Source organism: Sciurus carolinensis, chromosome 10 (assembly GCF_902686445.1).
Source record: "Sciurus carolinensis chromosome 10, mSciCar1.2, whole genome shotgun sequence".
In the NCBI taxonomy this organism is placed as follows: domain Eukaryota; kingdom Metazoa; phylum Chordata; class Mammalia; order Rodentia; family Sciuridae; genus Sciurus; species Sciurus carolinensis.
In genome coordinates this window covers 96212532-96227763 of record NC_062222.1, presented here as the reverse complement: position 1 = coordinate 96227763, position 15232 = coordinate 96212532, and positions in this window count along the sequence as shown.

Here is a 15232-nt window from a genome sequence, read left to right as displayed (position 1 = left end):
ATTTCCAAGGCTTCTCAGGCCAGCAAAGTTCATGGCATCTTTGGGAAGCACATGGTCCTGTGCAGCCTGTCCAAGCCAGATCCCTCTTAGCCTGATCAGCATAGAAACAGGAGCACGGTGGTCACTACAGCAGATGTCTACCAGGAGAAGGGATGCTTGTGTGCATTTCTTGCAAACATCACAAATCTCTTGGCTTCTCCTTCTTATGTGCTCCTTGGGGCTGACAGCAGGTGGGGAAAGCAGGTACTGGAGGGGAGGAGAAATCCCTGTATTGTCCACTGGACTCTCATTCACCCCAACCTGCTTTTACAGTATGTGTGTGTGTGTGTGTGTGTGTGTGTGTGTGTGTGTGTGTGTGTAATGTCTGAGTTGGGGTTGATTGTGACAGGGACATGTAGCACTAGGGATGTTCAGGTCCAATTCTCCCTCTCCCTCACATGGTACTGGGGATTGAACCAGGGGTGTTTTACCACTGAGCTACATTCCCAGCCCTTTTTATTTATTTATTTTTAAATTTTGAGACAGGGTCTCACTAAGTTGGTTAGGGCCTCACTAAGTTGCTGAGGCTAGCCTCAAACTTGCAGTCCTCCTTCCTCAGCCCCCAAGTTGCTGGGATTATAGGTGGGCACCACCATGCCCAGTTTGGGTCCAATTCTTGATGGCTCTTTTTAGAATGTGAGGACACATAGCACCTGTAATTTTGGGTTGTGGTTCCTAGTGCCATTTTTAGGCAAGGAAAATATTTTGTTTAATGATCTGTTGTAATAGTTACTAGTTATGTTATCTTTATCATCATTTCATCTTTTTCTCCTCTGTCTCCTTCATTATCATCATTATCATAATCTGCATCAGTAGTAAGGAGGAGATTGTCAGTTGTTGGTGGGGTGTGGCTGATCATCTCAGCCCAGATAAGCAGTACATGAGGAAGGGCAAATGCTAGGTGTTCAAGGGTCTTGCACACCATACCCAGGACTTTGGGCTGGGTCTTAATAGAGGAGAATGAGCTGGGGAGGGATTCAGGGGAGAGGCAAGATGCAGTTTGTGGTGTAGGAAGGTCATCACAGAAGTAAGAGGGGAATGGACTCAGATGGGGATAGATTTGAAGAAGAAGGGTGATTTCCACAGTGCAGGGGCTACTGTTAACTTGGGCAGTACCTCTATGGGAATTAGCAAAAAATACCCCACTCAGTAGATGCCATATACAGGGTTCAAGACTTGGCAAGCAGGCGGTGCTTTTGTGCAAGGATAAAGCCATGTTTTCCTCCTGGGAAGTGAACCTTGCCTGCACCAGGGAGCATAGTCTCTCAGCTGTAGAGAGGGTTGAATTACAGGCACATGCATTCCCTGGCACAACAGTGCAGTACACAAATGGCACAACAGGGCAGGGAAGCACCATCTTCTGCCAGTATTGTATTGATTATAGAATTGACACTCAATCCCCAGTACCCCTCTCCACCCAAATCCTTGAACTTTACAAATAAATAAATAGATAAAAGAAGAAATGGTCATAAAAAAGAATTGACAATTTAAAAATTTAAAAGTACATGAAAAAAGGGAATATCCTCAGGGCAGCTAGTACTGCCATCCTCTGCTGCCACCCAGGTAAGAATCAATGCAAGCTCGAAGCGAGTTGCATCCGTGGGAATGGGGGCAGAGGCCATCTTGTCTGTTGTCCATACCTAGACAGTTTTGTGAGTGGAAGGGGGAACTGTTCATAATTATGTTGGGACAATAAGCATGAATTGAGACTGTCCTGGGCAATAGAACATCCTAAACAAAGGAGAAGAGATGGAGAAGGGAGCTTAAGAAAGCTAATATGCAGACCTTAAAAGGTCGCTGTGTGTGAGAAGGAGTCAAGAGAACCCTGAAATTTCTCATCTGGGGGGCTCGGGAGAGAGCTGCTTTAGCCGGTTTGTGCTGGGGGGGAGGTGACAAGCTTGACTTTTGTGCTCTTTTTCATTTTTTAAAACAAAAACCAAACCTGTCCCTTGGGACAATTCTGTAGTGGGAAGGGGACGGGGACCTCCCTAGTGATCATATCACATTGTTTTAGAGACATGACAGGGCAGAGTTAGCCCTTGATGTTTGCTCTCTCCCGGTTCCTAAAGTCCCTCAATGATAAAATTTCATTGTGTAATAAAGGACAGAAGCTGATTTCTTATCAGTATTCTGTATCTGCTCTTTTAAAAGAGCTACTGCCATGCAGGGAAATAGCTAATGATATAATTGAAAAGGCATTAATAGCCTATAAAATTCAATATTAGAGGACTTGAAGGACTCTCTAGAGGTCATTTAGAGCTAAGTGACACTGGAGCATTCCATGAGCCCCGATCCTAAGACATCAACAGCACAGAAATACCTGTAGCACTCTTAGGGATCATCAAGGAAGATTTTGTGTGTGCGCAGGTGGTCTGTCTGGTGTCTGCTTAATTATATGACAGCCTTTCACACCAGGAGGATTTTAGAAGGTCACTGCCTCATAGCCAACTTCCAAATAGACTCAGTTGCAAAGAAAATTTAGATTCTAAACTCTAGCCTTCACTATACTGTATATATCATATGAGGCTGTTACACCGCTGAGAGCTTCATTTCCTGGCTCGAAATTCATTATTTTACACTTTAACTTTGAATTAGCACAGATCTCATAATCACATTCCACTGTCAAATAAATTGGAAAGCATTTCTTTTTGTGACAACAAGTAGGAAAAAAAATGTGATTGGGTTATTCCATAATTAGACTCCATCCTTCTTTTGTTATGAGGAAAGGAGGTGGTCATTTGGTAGTAAGTGAGGCAGTGCCCTGTATTAATCTCCCGGTTGCCCGATTCTGTAATTCACCTTGGCGAAGTAGAAAAATAAAAAATAAAAAAAGGTCTTATCATTGTAAGAAGCCTGGCAGAACATCAAATCAGGATGAATAAAATATTTCAGAGCTTCAGTCGCAAACTTAACTGTGAGTGAAATGTGCTCAGGAAGGGTTTTCTCAGATGCCTTTGCAAGTTCGTGAAGGTGTTTATCCTGAAAGCATTGATTCTGTCCCTCCTAAGCAGAGGATCAGCTGGGAGGATAAGATGTTGAGTCACAGCCTTCCTGCACTGTTGCAGTTTGTTTCGAAGCTCGTTAAAGTGTTGGAATAGTAACATGTATTTCACTGATGCTAAAGATTCACTATACAAAAAAGATTCACTGATAGGAGGATGACACAGATGTTACTTTATCGGCTCCCAAGGTGTAGCTACCTGGCTGCATGTCAGCCTCTTAGGTGAATAACAAGCTAATTCCAGCATTGTCACAGTCTATAGCTATTGTCATCCAAAATAACAAGCAGAGAGAGGCTCTCTAAAGAGTAATGACGTTACTTGGGAACAGTGGAGTACTGCTTTGGGAATACACGTGCCCTAGTTAACTGTGAGTTGTTTGAGGAGGTTAAGGCAGGGGGAGGTTTTAAAGGCCAAGTGAGGAGGCTTACATAAGATATTTTGAAACAATAATCCTTGGCTACAAGGAACAATAACAGGGTGGCGTCAGTCCAAGAATAAACAGTTAGTTGCTGGACAGATGTCCTTACAGAAGTATATTTTTTTTTCTGTATGTACAAGTTTGCAGTGGCCTTTGTGTAAGGTTGTGCTTCTGGAAGAGTTTTGGTGACAGTTCTCATTAATCATGAGATCTTTGCCTTTCCAATTGACTTTATTTTCTTTATTTATTTTCTTAGGACGTGACACAAGTGACTCCATTTTTTAAAAATAGCATTTGATTAGCCCATGATCATTATATATAAGAGTGGGGCTCATTTTGACACAATCAGACATGCATGAAAGGTAGTTTGCCCCATTTCAGTCCCCAGTGCTTCCTCTTTCCCTCCCTGCCTGCCTCCCCCTGTTCCCTTCCTCTGTGCTTCTGGAAGTGACTCCATTTGGACTCTGACAACTCTCAGATCCATTCCTTAATGCCAAGCTACCTGCCTCAGCACTGCCTTCTCATAGCACTGGTTAGTAAATTGCTTACTATGAAAGAGAAATGCTGACATGCCAGAATAAAGGGCATGTTGGAGAATTTGAAGCCCCTCTTCTTTTGATACTTGTTCAGTGGCATTCTTGCAGAACACTGGGATACACTGTGTCTTCTTGAGAGGTAACATCTTTAAGCTTTCCCCAAGGTTCAGAGGCGACATTTTGTCCTCATGGTACTTGGCCCATGTGAAGAGCCCACTGAAAGCCCATGTGACACCTCAGTAGAGATGGTTATTGGCTTCAATGTCAAGGTCTTTGGTGGGGTGGGTAAGTTGCCCAGTAGCTTCGCTACTGTGGGCAAAGTGATTTGAGGAGGAGATATTCAAGAAGGGGGAGAGAAGATACAGCTCCAAGAGGATTGAACTAAATAAACTAATCACCCCAATCACCCCTCGGGGCTCACTGAAATCTCTAAAGTCCTGTGTGTGGCCATGTTTTAGGAATGCATGGGGCAGGTTAGTGTATAGCCAGGGTGCTGGGGAGTCCAGTGGAGACCTGAACCGGTGGGATGGAGGCCCACAGAGGTGTCCTGTGAGGTCTTGGGCAGATCGTTTTAGGAGGGGCTATGTGGTGGCAGTGACACCTGTCTGGGAAAACCGTCTACCTCTTTGGCCATGAAATGAGGTGATGGGCACTCTGAAATCCAGTAAATGGACATACTCTAGAAAAGTCACACTTTTCAGCTTTGTATGCCTCTCAGAAACCATCTCCCTAAATCTTTTTTGGTCATATTCTATGCCCTTAGTGTAATTCTATACCATTAGTGTTTTTGAGAAGCTCATTGGGGTTCAAAGCAAAGCTGTTTCCAGGTCTGTCTTGAGCCAATGTGAATGCATGAAATCTTATTGTGTTTTATTCCCAAATAAAATTTCTTGTCTTTGAAGATTCATCTTTATTTTATTTTTTTGTTTGAGTTTGGCAATACCCAGATGAATCCAGGCTTCTTACAGTTTTTAAAATAAAGCTGCTAAAAACCTATCCTCTGCCCATGTGCCTCCATCCTTCTTTCCCCCTTGACTTCCTTGATCTGCCCAACTGAACAACTTCTGGTCCCTGGAAGAGTTACCCTCTCTAGAGTTCTCCTGTGCTGTTTCTTCTGTGTGGAATTCCCCGGAGAAACTGAGCATTTACCTCATCCTAAGGCCCTGTTTTCTTTACCACCGGAACCCTGCCTCCTTTGCCTGTTTCCCTTCTGGGAATCTTGCTTGTGAACCCAGCCAAGCCTGGAATCCCGCCTGACGCCACTCCCACACTTGTGGATGCCTGCTTGGTCTGCAAGCGTCTGCTCAGGAAGCCAGCTCCTCTCGCTGGGCCGCCTGGGTTTAATTGACGCTTGGACTGTGTGCCCTTGTCTCCAGTCATGTCCTCCACATACATGTCCCCACGCCAGGCTGAGCTCGCCCGCCTCTGTAACTGGTTTCCCTTCCTCCCTCCCTCTCTTCCTTGGAGCCCATCAAATTCCAGAGTCTAGCCTTTCCCAATCCATCCATTTGGCTGGCCATGTTCTGCCTTTGCCAAGCCCCTTCTCCTTCCCTAGGGGCTTTCAGTGTAGGAGGAAAAATAAACCTTATGACAGGGCTCATTTGGAATCTGGTTATGCTGTTCTTTGTATTTTTAGGGTCTATTTAAAAACCATTCAGGACCTACAGGAAGCAAAAACCTTTCCCAGAGGTCAAGGGCAATCTGTTCTGGCCCTCAAAGCATCCTTGCCCATCTTCAAGTCTCAGAGCTGACATCTCTGTTTATCCAAAGAGTCCTGTCTAACCCTCAGGTCTGGCATCTTCTTGGTGCATTCTCCACCTTAGCTTTACTGCACCGTATCCAACCACCAGACAGTGAGATCTCAAGATTAGTGACTCACTTAAAAAACTGATTTAGCGTGACTGTATCTCTGGCACTCATCTAAGTGATCATGAACGAACGAATGAATGAAAGAATGAATGAATCAGTGATTTCTCTATACATTTCCCACTGGTAGGCTTTCTGTTGGTTATCTTCTTCATTCTTGGGTCTAGTCTGGGCCAAAACCTGTTCAGTATTGGAAACACTCATCTTTGTGTGAACCACACAGTGAATGGTAAGAGAAGAAAGTGGCCAATAGAACCCCAGCCAATCCCCAAATCTGTGTGTTTCTGTGTCACAAATATATATGAAATTTCTGCTGCATTCACAGGCCAACAATTATCTCATTAAATAACTCCTCAGACCTTGATTTAACCACTATGAAAGATGTTTTGATAAAGAACATCTGCTGTTGTTTTCAATTAAATATTGTACCACTAAACTTTGATTAAAAACTGATTTAAAAATTTAATAGCTCCTTCTCTAGGAGATGGCTGAATGCAAAAAAGAAAAATGTCACTTATTTAAATTGTTTTTTCCCCTCCTTTGTTGCTCTATTTTAACTGGATTCCCATTAATGACTGTTTAAAACCCACACAATTTTGAATGCAGTAAATCGAGATGCATAAATAAGATTACCACACCAATACTGCTGTTCTCACTATTTTACTATTGATACCTCATTTCATTTTTATGCTTTAATTAAATTGAGTATATTTTATGTTTCGGTTTGCTTTAAAACAACTGCAGTGCATGTAATTGACACTATTTCATCTCTGTTAGAAAATGCTGAGTTGAATTAAACACACCAGTTCCATTTCCTTTTACATTTAATCTGTGGAAAAACTAATACAGAAATAATATGACTTGTATTTCGTTTCCAGGTTTCTCTGATAGGTGAAAATAACTAACCATCAAGTGACTCCTAACAAAGACTGAAATAAAATCTTTACTTTTAGTGTAACTCTTATCTATAAAAAAGTATATAGTAGTATAAGCTACTTTAACTTAGTAATTTTTCTCAAACCATCTATAACAAATAATAAACTCATTCTTGTGATTCCATGTACTTCATATAAAGCATGCATCTTGAAACACATATTTTAATACATTTTTGCTCATGCTATCAGGGTTAACCTAAGTATTTATGGTAGAGAAATAATACTATGCCATATTTCTATAGAGTAGGACTTTGCAACCTTTTTGTAAAGGGTCAGATAGTAAATATTTTCAACTCTGGGGCCACACTCTCACAACTACACAACCCTGCTCTTGGAAAAGCCAAACAGCCTTTGATGATATATAAACAAACGGGTTTAGCTTACTTCTAATAATACTTTTATTTATAGGTAATAAAACAGGCAGTGGGGCTACATTTAAACCATGGACTTTAGTGTGGTAACTGTTATTATCAGGGATAATGAACAAATGTCAGATAATGTTTATGACTGAGAGAAGTCAACAGTCAATTTGTGAATTAGGGTCCTGAATATTTTTGTGACTATAAATATGTATTTTTGTTTGTCTTGCAATATTTTGTATTAATTTCTTCTGTTGATCCCCATCTTAGAATTTTTTTTTCTCATGTCTTCTATTTTTAAAGTAGGGACTTAGGCTCATCAACATTTCTACAGTCTAAATTAAGTTGTCAAATAATTATCCTAATTAAAATTTGCTACTTTTCTCTTTTGTGGTTCAGACTCTGACTGCAACACATTTATCTTTCTCCCAAACTTAAGTTAGGCCAGATTGCAAATTCTCGTCTTCATACCATTGCATTTTTGATTTAGTTCCAGTTTTGGGTGGAAAGAGGGTCAAGTCCAGTGAAAAAGTCAAGAAGCATTTGTTTAATGGGATTTGGAAACTAGATACTATTATTTTGCTAATAAAAAAATTGGAAAGCTATTTCTTCTTGTCTTTTGAGCATGATGATGGTTTTTTCCCCTCATATACAAATGTGCCTGAAAAGTGCATGACCTCACATTCACGTGATGTGTCCGTAGTGCCTTTGCCACCCATAACTTTCTGTGGACACAGCGTTCTCATTCAAGTGCAGTTACTGACTTCTATGTCAGTTGCGGATTAGCTGCCTCCTGGTCTAAAGTTGCTGATTGACAATTATTAAGGAGCTATTGCCTCAGTGAAAAGTCAGAGTCTGGAGATGTTAATTTTCAGAGGAGTGTAGGTATATCTGCCTGCCAAGTGACAATTTTTCTCCATGTTTTCTCTAATCCTTACAATAATTGTGCAAGGCAGGAATTGTTAACACATTACTTGCATATGGAAATGAAAGGCTCCAAGAATTATTTATTTATTTATTTATTTATTTATTTATTTATGCAGTTCTGGGGATCGAATGCAGGGCTTTGCACATGCTAAGCAAGTACTCTACCACTGAGTTACATCCCCAGTCCAACCAAGGCTCAAAGATTTTAAACGAATTTCAGAAGATGGCCAGGTTGGGAAATGGTGGAGTTGGAATTTGCACTCTGGCTGCAAGCCCTTGTCTTTCTCTTTTTCTGAGATATCAGGGATTGAACTCAGGGGTACTCAACAACTGAGTCATGTCCCCAGTCCTTTTTTTGTACTTATTATTTAGAGACAGGGACTCACTGAGTTGCTTAGCGCCTCCCCATTGCTGAGGCTGGCTTTGAACTCATGATCCTCCTTGCCTCAGCCTCCTGAGCCACTGGGATTATAGGTGTGTGCCACCATGCCCAGCTGTGGTATGTATTTTGTTATAGCTTCAGACCAGTGGTTCTCAATGCCCGAGTCCCATTACAGAGCAATTTAGTTACAATCCTGAGGGTGGGCTCTGGACATGGAGATGCGTTTATAGACTTTATTTTTTTAAGAGCAGTTTTAGTTCACAGTCAGATTAAGCCGAAAGTACCCCATCATCAACATCTTTCACCAGAGGGATACGTTTGTTATAGGTGATGAGCCTGCATTGGCACGTCACCTGGAGTCCATTTTTATCTCAGGGTTCACTCTTGGTGTTGGACAGACACTTTGTGGATTTAGACAAGTGCATAATGACATGCGTCACCATGACAGTGTCATACAGAGTAATTTCACTACCCTAAAAACCCTCTGCACTCTTTTTTCCCCTTTCCTCACTAACCCTTGTCAACTCTGATACTTCTGCTGTTCCTAGAATGTCAGAGAGTTGGAACCATACAGCATATAGACTTTAAAGATTGGCTTCTTACACTTTGCAAAATGGATCTGTAGTTCCTCCAAAGACATGGATATTTTTCAAAAGTAATGTTAACAAACAGCCCAGCCAGAACCACTGGTCTTGGGTAAACTACAAAGAGCCTCTATTGAAGTAGCATAGGTTTCTCCTGGTTGCCGGGTGCAAAGTCTGTCCTCATCACACTCACTGCGTCTCTCTGTTGTCCTGTGCTGCTGTGGCACACTAATGGCCTTCCTCAAGAGCCTGGTTCTCCATGTGAACATACTCTACGTGGGCTTTTGCTTGCGTGATGTCGTGCTTCAGCTTTGTCTTACTGTGAATAAAACTTTGGGCTATCACAGTTAGGGTCTTTGTGTGGCATTTTATTATCTAATTCTTACCTTTTTCTTGAAAAGAAGCCTGGAGTGAGTCCCTACATGTTTAACTAAGGTGGTCCCTGGGTTTGGGGAAAGGAGTGACTAATTCAAAATGGCAGAATCTGGGAAGGGAGTGAAGCCTGGACCAAATTCTGAAATAGGCTATAATACCTGTAGACTGGCGGTGTGGATGACACTAGGTGGTGGGGAGGCTTTCTGGAAGAAAAAAGAACAGCATGAGGCAAGATCTGGAAGCAGGGAATGAATACAGGTGACCTAACAGAAGTTTGAGGATCTAACACGAGCTGTAGGTCTTGATGAGGTCGTGAATAGGTGGCACATGTGTGTGTAGTGGGAAGTGAATGCAAAGACTGGTGAGTTCATTCTGAGACATGCTTCAGAGTCTTCTTTACCTTTAAATCCCTCGAGAGACCTAGAGCCACCAATGATTCTTAGAAAGGGCAGCCTATGACCTGGCTGATTGGACTGAAGACAATTGCTGAAGCTAAAGGCACAAGACCATTTGTTGGCTAGAGAACCAGTCAGATGACCTCCCTTGGAAATTCCAACCAAGAAGCACAGACATTTCCCAGTACAGGGCACTGGGTGTGAAGGATCATGCATTTACTAAGTGCTGACATCTGTTTTGTGCTGTTCTGGGACCCCTGGCGATGGTGACCTTCAAGGCACAGTCCTACGCTCATGGAACTTATGTTAGAGTGTGAAATGAACAAGTAAGTATGGAAGAATGTTTCCAGGCTAACAAAGATAATGGGTGAATAGAGCCATTTGATAAATTGGGACAGATTCCATGAAAGGAGAGAGGGGCCAGAGAGGCTATTCCAAAAAGGTGACAAAGGTGAGTGGGCGTGAAGGCCAAGGCCAAGGAATAGGAAAATTGTTAACGAAGGGGTGAGACCATGAAGAAACTAGAGATGGGAGGAGCTCTGTGGTTCCTGAGAGATTTAGGGAGCCACAGAAGATTCTTGGTTGATTTCTGCTTCCTTCGGGTCCCAGAGTTATTTCTACCCTTGTGTTCTTTTGATCTCTCTTTCTCTCTCTCTCTCTCTCTCTCACATACACACACACACACCCTCTTGAGCTAGCTTGAATAGGTCTTGAATTTTGCATGCCAGAGAGCTTAAAACAGGGATAAACTGAGGAAAGTTCTGAGAGGTGGTTTTGGACTTTGTTCTGTCTCAGAAAGGGCTTGTGAGCTGTGTAGAGTGTCTTCATGCTCTGGTGTCAGGGAAAACACATTCCTTTCTCGAGGATGGAAAGCTACTGATTGCACTGAAGCCTGCATTCCTCTGCCAACTGCTGGAACAAGAAAAACAACCACCGCCCTGGCTGCCAGCAATCTGGCCAGCCACCACCTGTTCTCAGTGCCTGTGTGGGGTGTTTAGCTTAGCGAGGCAGCTCCAGCAGCACCTGGGATGCAAAAACATCCTGAATTTCTCCAAACACCACAGCAGGGCTGTTTAAACAGCGTGATATTCAGGAAATAGTCATTATCTCTACACCTCCTGCATTCAGAGGGGTGGATTGTTGGATGAGCTTCTGAGGGCAGTTCAGGGAATGCCAAGTCCTGCCGGCCCAGATCTCCAGTCCATGTGTGTGTGCTGCCGCAAGTGGCCCAGTGGAGCTGGGCTTCTCCACAGCACACAAAATGAACTGTCTGCATCCATATGCAAAAAATTGGGTATAGATTGGTGAGCAGAACAGGAAGGGACTGCTTTGGGGCACATAAATTGCACAGGGAACGCTTTGCCCAATGCTAAGGGGGAAATGGTAGAGGACAGGGATGAATCTCATCTCTCTGCACTTGTTGGGGGGTGGGGTGAAGAGAGGATATACTGTCAGTCATCCCCTGGTGTCTTCCCTCCCTTCACTTCCTCTTTCCTTTCTCTGCCTGGCAGCAATCAAAGCTGACCTTCAAAAGCAAAGCAACTGTTATCAGTTTGGGCTGGATGATGTTCTCATCAGAGAAATAGGTTGGTAGTCAATAACTATGTGAGACTTCAAAGACACTCTTCATTTTACAACTCTGTATTATAACCCTCTGGTGGACTCTGATGCATGTGCCTATTCTTTTGTGGTCTTTAAATTTTACATGAAAGTCAGATCTTTAGTCAAGTGAATTTTGTAGATCTGGTTAAGCAGCAGGTCATCGGAGCTACTTCCTAGGGAGGTGACTATAAGGTATGTTGGAATAACTCAGAAATATGGTGCTTTTAAACTCAGGTTTCCACCTGCTATTATTTTCAAAAGCATCAAAATGTGTATTGTTCTTAGTCTTAATGAAGCAGAAGCCTTTATGTGGAAAAAGAAACAAAAACAGAACCCTCTTTGATGGTGGTGGCCAATTTTGTCTGAGTGTTTGATGATTCCAGCATGCATGCAGTTCAGTCTGCCCCAACCCTAGCAAGCCAGCGACAGTGGCCTGAGGTTGGCAATTGCAGTCAGCTGAAATTCTGAAACCCCACAATGCATCACAGTCCTGCTTACTCAGAACAAATTATTTATTTTATTATATAAATTAAAAACCCTTTAATAGGTCTCCTGGAATGTATGTGGTTTGGAAAGTCCTGAACATCTTAACTACGAATACACATTTCAAAAAAGAGAGAATGTTTTGTTAACAGACAGGCAAAACCAAACACAAAGAAAGCACACTGAAAAAGAGCCACGTAAGCTGCTTCTACCGCATTGACTCGAGAGACTGGGAATGAGTGAATTGTGCTTTGTAGTTAGGAATAATGGAAAATCAGTGAAATGAAAGACAGTTACAAATAAGTTAAAAACTAGGCTAATGATAGGTGTGTGTAATTATCTCTTGTTCTGCACATAAAGAAAGAGATATATAATTCTTGTCAATAGAAGTCTGTTGGTTTCTCTGCACTCTCACTGAACGATGTTGAATCAATATTTAAAGAAATGGCACAAACTATCAGCTAGCCTAGAGTATCCATGTGCCTCAGACTAGGCTGACTAGGTGGAATCCCATTATAATGTTGAATAAGAGTAGGGCCTCTCTGGTTGAAGTGAGAGCCCAGAGACCCACAGCCTCAGAGCTTTGTTTATTTTTATTTTATAATTTTTTTGTTCTTTTTAGTTATATGTAACAGTAGAATGTATTTTGATGTATTATACATGCATGAAGTATAATTTCCCACTTTGTGGTTGTACATGATGTGGAGTTACACTGGTCATATTTGCATACATGAGCATAGGAAAGTTATGTCTGATTCATTCCACTGTCTTTCCTGTTCCCAACCCCCCTCCTTCATTCCCCTTTGTCTAATCCAATGAACTCCCTGCCCCCTCTTATTGTGTGTTAGCATCTGCATATCAGAGAGAACATTTGGCCTTTGGTTTTTTGGGATTCAGATCTTTATATTTTATTTAAATTTTTTTATTGTCATGTTATAATTATGCATAATGGAGGGATTCATTATGCTGTACATAGCAGTTTGGTCATCCTCATTCCTAGTACTTTCCTGCCCTCCCCTCCTGCCTCCTCCTGCTCTGGGCTCACCCTCAGATCTTATCTCCAGTCCTTGCAGCTCCCTTGGAGCATCTTGATGGATCGATTTGAACACCACTGATCTCCTGGGTCCTTGTAAGACTCCTAACCCTCATTCATCTCTCTGCGTTGCCTAGTCAAAGTTAGTGATCAGAGTGGCACTTGTCCCCAGTGAAGTTCACACCACTAGATGGTGAGTGGTAGAAGAAATCATAAGCATAGTTTAGTGAGATTTTGCAAGTCAAATTAGTCTATGTAAATGAGTTTGTTTTATTATGAGATTAGGTTTACCTCCCTTTTGTTTCCCTTTGGGTGCAGGGAACGAAACCCAGGACCCTGCAGATGCTAGGCAGGTCCTCTACCACTGAGCTACATCCCCAGCCTTATCTTACTTTTAGAGTTGTCTCAATAGTCCTCCTTTTATGAAATTATGAGAATTGCAATTAAAAATTTCTTTTTGGGACAACTTCCAAAATTACTAGCCCTGTGTTAGTGTGCAATTAAAATTGTACTTGTTTATAAAAGTCTAAAATCTGATTGTTCAGATTTTAGAATTTGTCCTTAATGTTTCAAAGCACATTGTGAAGATGCTTTATATTTTATTTTATTGAAAAAAGGAGACATGGCTTTTTTTTTCTGATTGAAAATTTGTATATGTTCATTAAAAATTTTGTAAAGAACAAACATAGAATCTTTAACATTGAAAAGTATTAACGTTTACATAATCACAGCTTTCTAAGGAAGACAGGATTTAGTGTTTTGCTATGTTAATTGAGAAAATGTGAGGCCATAAAACTGGAAGAAAAGAGACTGGGCTGATTTTAGTTTAGTCAAAAGAGCCAAGAGAAATTGGAAAAACAGAACAAATCCCACAGCAGGGTGCTGGGGAAGCGGGGAGAAGAGAAGGAAGGAGTTTTAAAGAAATTGTTATTTTAAAAAATCAAATTCATAACATCATGGCACGTAGTATAAACATTTTGAAGAAAAATAAATTAGTATAGAGGACAGTGAATATCCTATTTAGGTGCAGCAGTTAGGAGAGTCAATGCCATGTTTATGGCAGCTCCTGGTAGTTCATGAGAGCTCACTACTACATTTTTAGGAAGTTTGCAACCCAGATGCTAACCACAGCTGTCACTTAGAATTAAATTATACAGCCCACAAGTAAATACATCATATAAAAAACACAATAGGTATTCAAAATTCTTTATTTTCTATTTACTACCTGTTACATTATCTTTAGGTGATAGTCATGTGTCCTTTAGCAAAGGGGACACTTTCTGAGAAATGTGTCCTTAGGCAGAAACATCATTCTGTGAACATTACAGAGTGAACAAACCCATGTGGCACAGCCTACTACATCCCCAGCCTGTATTATATATCTATAAAATAATAGTCTATTGCTCCTAGGGCTATGGTGAACAGAACAATATGAGATTAGATCAAGCACAGGAGAAAATGATACTGAGATGCAGTAAACATGGTGTCTGGGGCTCAGCATGATTTTTTTTTTTTTTAATTTGTTCTTTTTAGATATACATGACAGTAGAGTGTATTTTGATGTATTATACATACATGGAATATGACTTATCCTAATTAGGATCCCATTCTGTGGTTGTGTATGATGTGGAGTTACCTTGGTCATGTATTCATATATGAACAGAGGAAAGTTATGTTCCATTCATCCCACTGTCTTTCATATTCCCATCCCTCTCCCCTCCCTTCATTCCCCTTTGTCTAATCCTATGAACTTCTATTCTCCCCGCTCTCCCTTATTGTGTGTTAGCATCTGTATATCAGAAAGAACATTTGACCTTTGTTGTTTGTGATTGTCTTATTTCACTTAGCATGAAAGTCTCCAGATCCGAGAATGGAGTTTTGTGTGGAGCTGCCTAGATGAAACTGAGAGAAAAAAACAAAACAAAGCAAATTGACTGTGTGTGTAGCTCAGTGGTAGAGCCCATGCCTACCATGTCTGAGGCTCTGGGTTTGATCCCCAGAACCACAAAAAACCCATAAAGATTTTAACAATCTTTTCCCAAGCATCATGCCATCAAAGATCCCTTCCCACTCTCATTAAAAGAATTCTATAAATATGCAAATTACTTTTCAGTTTTTTTTTTTTTTTTTTGACTTTGGATTGTTTTAAAAGCAGGCCTATGTTGAAATTTATTATGGAATATCCAGTTTTATTTGACTTACAAAGAAGAAAATATTAGCTTAGCACAGTGGCCCATGCTTGTAATCCCAGTGACTCGGGAGGCTGAGGCAGGAGGATCGTGAGTTCAAAACCAGC